This window comes from Colobus angolensis, unplaced genomic scaffold (assembly GCF_000951035.1).
Source record: "Colobus angolensis palliatus isolate OR3802 unplaced genomic scaffold, Cang.pa_1.0 Scaffold210, whole genome shotgun sequence".
NCBI classification, from domain to species: domain Eukaryota; kingdom Metazoa; phylum Chordata; class Mammalia; order Primates; family Cercopithecidae; genus Colobus; species Colobus angolensis.
This window is the reverse complement of record NW_012115267.1, coordinates 1,703,027-1,708,565: the sequence shown is the minus strand read 5'-3', so window position 1 is coordinate 1,708,565 and position 5,539 is coordinate 1,703,027.

Below are 5,539 nucleotides of genomic sequence, written 5' to 3'. Positions count from 1 at the left end.
ATGGCTCACATCTGTAATCCCAGCACTTTGGGAGGCCGAGACAGGCGGATCACGAAGTCAGGAGATCGAGATCATCCTGGCCAACACGGGGAAATGCTTGATCTCCCAGCTTCCAGACTGTGAAAAAATAAATGTTTGTTATTGCAGCCACCCAGTCTGCATTTTTGTTGTAGCAGCCCAAACTGACTTAGACAGTGGGAGAGGGAGGGAGGGTGGGAAGTGGTACAAATGAGCATTAAACTTGCAGTTAAAGAGTCTATCTTGTTAGATTTTAATAGTCTGTTTTTGGTGTCTTGTTTCTATTCATGTAAATGCTAATAACAACAGGATGTTAACATGTGACTTTCAGCCTTGGTTTTGACTGAGTAAGCAAGACAATAGATAACAAGTGTGCCACACAAATCAAATTACTATACCATCCATCCACAATTTGCCAGGGAAGGGACTATAAAAAATTAGCTGGGCCTGGTGGCTCACGACTGTAGTTCTAGCTACTTGGAAGGTTGAGGTTGGAGGATCTCTTGAGCCCAGGAGGCCAAGGCTGCAGTGAGCTATGATAGCACCACTGCACTCTAGGTAACACAACGAGACCCTGTCTCTTAAAAAAAAAAAGAAAGAAAGAAAAGGCTATAAACTAGCTCACCACCCACTTCAAAGACATAAAATAATTTAAGATGTAGAGTCAAGAAGAAATTTCTTTGGAGAGTGTTATCAGTAGGCTGGGAATATTGACCCTCATGAGAGTGGGGAATAGTGGTCCCCACTTCTCTCTTCAAATAGGCCATTCAGAGGGCCTTATATGTGAACCCTGGAGTTTGCTGCAAACAAGTGGACTGATTTCTGACATGCACCTGAGACATTTAGGGTGGGAGACTTTGATTGTTCACTTGAGGTGTCAGAACAGAAAAATACACACTGGGCTGCACTGGGATGGGGAACTGGGCGTGGGTCAAGGTTGTGCCAACAGTTTTCATGAGGCAGAAGCTGGCCTGAGGGATGAAGAGAGTTAATCTGGAGCTATTTTGCAATCTGCTCAAAAGCATTGCCTCAGAGGGTGGACCAAGAGATTACTAGAGACTGTGGGAGACCATGCAAGCAGGCAGTCAGAAGAAAATCACAGGGAATGGAGTTCAGTATATTAAGTTGGGTCTCTGAAGAGCCCACAAGGCATACCCAAAATGAAGTCAATTTCAATCATCCATCCTACCTAGAGTTTTAAAATATCTATTGTGCTCAGAGGGCACCAAAAAGTAATATTTTCTGTCCTTCACACTTCCTCCCTTCCCTGCATTAATTTTGGGGACATCAGAATCTATGACTATGGTATTAGTCTAGGTTCCCTAGAGTTCACAGATCCAACAGGAGATAGATAGATACATACATACATACAAACATACACACATACATGGACAGATGGATACATACATGGATGGATGGATGGATAAATGGATAGATACATAAATGGATGAATGGGTAGATGGATAGATATGTGGATGGACAGATAGATAGACAGATGTAGATAGATAGATACATAGATACTTTCATCCATACATACATAGATGGATAGATGAAGAGATACAGGGATGGATGGACAGATAAATAGATGGATAGATAGATGCACAGATGGATGGATAGATAGATAGATGGACAGATAGATACATAGATACACATATAGATGGATGGATGGATAGATAGATAGATGATAGACAGATAGTGATTTATTATAGGATTTGGCTCACATGGTTATGGAGACCAATAAGCTCCTAGATCTGCCATCCGCACGCTGGAGAACAAGGAAAGCTGGTGGTGTAATTTAGTCCAAGTCCAAAGGCCTGAGAATTGGGAAGGAGTGGGGGGATGTGGAGCGGGTTGGCAATGGCAATGATGTAAGTCCCAGTCTGAGACTGAAAGTCTGGGATCCAGGAGTGCCAATGGCTTGGGGCAGAAGATGGATGTCCCAGCACAAGCAGAGAGAGTGAATTTGCCCTTCCTCTGTCTTTTTGTTCTATTCCAGCCCTCAACTGATTGCATGATGCCTGCCTGCACTGGTGAGGGTGATCTTTACTAAGCCCATGGATTTAAGTGCTAATCTCTTCCAGAAACACTCTCACAGACACATCCAGAAATAATCTTTTATTGGCTATCTGGGCCTCCCTTAGTCCAGTCAAGCTGACATATAAAATTAACCCTCACACTCACCATGCTAGGTGAGGAAGAGGAGGAATTCAGGGCAGGAATTAATGACTGTATGTTCCTTCTTCTACTACCAGTTTCTAAAGCAGGCTCAAGCTGGTGAGGGGACAGTTTTAACTTTCAAACAAGTTCCATTTCTCTATGATTTTATTATCCTGTTCATGTATACTATGAAACAAGACTATTCTTAAAAAATTATACTCCAAAAGTTAACATTATTTATTTATTTTATTTTTTAGAGACATGGTATCACCATGGAGTGCAGTGGCATAATCACTGCTCACTGTGCAGCCTTGAACTCTTAGGCTCAAGTGATCCTCCTACCTCAGCCTTCCAAGTCGCTCAGGTGCACACCACCATTTTTTTTTCTTTCTTTTCTTTTCTTTTTTTTTTTTTTAAGATATAAGGGCTCACCATATTTCCAAGGCTGGTCTCAAACTCCTGACCTCAAGAGATCCTTCTGCCTCGTCTTCCTAAAGTGCTGGAATTACAGGTGTGAGCTACTGCACCCGACCTGTTTATTTTTTTAATAAATAAGAAAAGGTCCTCAAATATTATTTCTATTATGCATTTGAATACCTACCATTGGGGAAGGGGTATTTAATCTTATCATCCTTTTATTCCTGAGATGGTAGGAGCTGGATCTTTTATACAATGGATTTCTCTATTAACACAACCTCCACCACCTTGCTTATACTCTAGGCGTTTTCACTTTGTCTAGGTAAATGTGGTACTGAATAATGTTCCAGTATATGTCAATACTCATTATTTTCAGAGGCTGACTTCTCCCATCCCATGTTTCCCACTGCACCTCCCTAAAACTCACACTTCACATGCTAAATATGCAAAGATAACTTTTAGTAGGAATAATTACATGTATCACAAAGGAGTGGTTAGCTATTGCCGCATAAAGACAGGAAAGAAGTGGTTCCATCTCCACTTTCCTGCTGTGCTCTCCATCCCTCAGAGTTCCTGCGTCTGGCTCAGCGTTCAGGAAGAAAATATGTACATGTGCGACCGGGCTCAGTGGCTCATGCCTGTAATGCCAGCACTTTGGGAGGCCGAGGCGGGCGGATCAGGAGGTCAGGAGACCGAGACCATCCTGGCCAACACAGCGAAACCTCGTCTCTACTAAAAATACAAAAAATTAGCCAGGCATGGTGGCGGGCGCCTGTAGTCCCAGCTACTTGGGAGGCTGAGGCAGGAGAATGGCGTGAACCCGGGAAGCAGAGTTTGCAGTGAACTGAGATCGCACCACTGCACTCCAGCCTGGGAGACAGAGCGAGACTCCATCTCATAAAAAAAAAAAAAGAAAGAAAGAAAAAGAAAAAGAAAATACGTACGTGTGCACCCTAATTTCGTGAGACCAGCATGGCTCTGTCTTCTGGTATACCGGAACTTATCAGACTGGCCTAAACTACTGCATTATGCAAAATGAGTTCTCTCTCCAGAGGCAGAATTTGATTCCTTTCTTCAAAATGTTTGGCCAAAATATATGCTAAGTTAAAGTACATGTGATCACAATTGTAGAGAGTTGCTACAATGGAACTTTTTTCCTCTGGCAAGAGATGCTATCCTTTCAAAAATTCAGAGTTCAATAAGGGACCATAAATGTAATTTTTTTTGTTTTTTTTTTTTTTTGAGACGGAGTCATGCTCTGTTGCCGAGACTGGAGTGCAGTGGCACGATCTCAGCTCACTGCAATCTCTGCCTCCTGGGTTCAAGCAATTCTCCTGCCTCATCCTCCCAAGTAGCTGGGACTACAGTCACCCGCCACCATGCCCAGCTAATTTTTGTATTTTTAGTAGAGGTGGAGTTTACCTATGTTAGCCAGGCTGGTCTCGAACTCCTGACCTCATGATCTGCCCGCCTCAGCCTCCCAAGGTGCTGGGATTACAGGCATGAGCCACCGCGCCCGGCCAAAGATAATTTTTTACACTCCTTCCACCTGTAGGTACTATTCTGTATCTACCTCTGTATGTAAGACCTCAAGATGACTTAGTCTCCTCATTTGGGTGCTGGGGCTTATAATTAGTCTATGGTAGAAGTCCTGTAACACTGAATCCAACACAAGCAGGGCTTGATGTTCAGCCAAAAAGTAGAAGAGGGGCTACATGTCAGTTGTTGGCTGACTTCTTGACTGATACGTGGACGGGTCACACAGGTTATTACATATTTTGAATGTAACCCCTTGCTATGGGTCCCCACATGCCGAGGTTTGCAAATATCCACCAAGTCTACTATATCGAAGGCTTCATGGAATTACATCTTCAGCAACAGTAGTTCTGTTATTTTGTACAACACTGAAAACGTCAGAGGCATCTCACAAAAACTGATCAGCCAGTAAGATGCACTGTATATTCATGAGGTCCTGTCATTGATTACCCAGACCTCACTCTAAATGCTGGATGGTATTAATGGCATTGCAAGTACTGGTGGAGCTGCTCTCTGCTTGCCCAAGCCCCTGTGCTACTGGAAGCAGACGGAATGCAGCATAGTTGGTTGCGTTCTGTAAGCAGAGTGCTCAAAATCATACCATAAACTCCCTTGAGAGAGCTCCAAGCCAACCCAAGGGCACTGAAGACGAAGGTCTAATGAATACTCCTGATAGGTATCTATACACAGGGCCGTGTCAGTTCCTAACCTTAACTGACTATGTGAACATCAGCTGATTTCACTAGAGCAGTGCCATTTGGATTTGTATCTCAGGTGTACTTAGTTCATGCAGGGCTCGGTTCCATTATCACAGAGTGGTGTATTGGATTCTCTTTCTCGTTTTCTTTTTTTTTAAGAATAAAACAGGGAAAGAAAATGGATAAAAGGTGACTAATGTGGGTAATTATCTTTACAATTCCTGCCAATGCAGTACTCTCAAGTCCTTTTTATCGTCTTTCTTTTGGCCCTCTGAGAAACAAATCTTGGGAAATTTTAACTCATTGAAAATCTATAGACTTCAGCCAACACTTTCTAAAGAGCAAGAGCATCATTATGGCTTTTTTCAAGCACAAAAAGAGGTGCTTAACTTTAATTACACCAAGATTTTATAGATTTGGCTGGCTTAATATTGTAAGCCTTGATTAACATTGGAGAGCTTATAATCATCACTATTCAGACTTCAAGAGTTAGAGGAGACCTGAAGAAAACACCTACCAAGGGGGACCATTATTAGAGGAAGGGGGAGCTCTAGTGTGACAGAGACACAGATTAAGACAGGAGCTTAGTGGTTCTTGATAGATTTTGAGAATAGTCAGGTGCTTATTGGTCATGTGAATTCAAAGCAAGTATAAATAATCAGAAAGTAAGAGTTTACTAAAAGAAAACCTTTCAGAGGTACACTGCAATAATA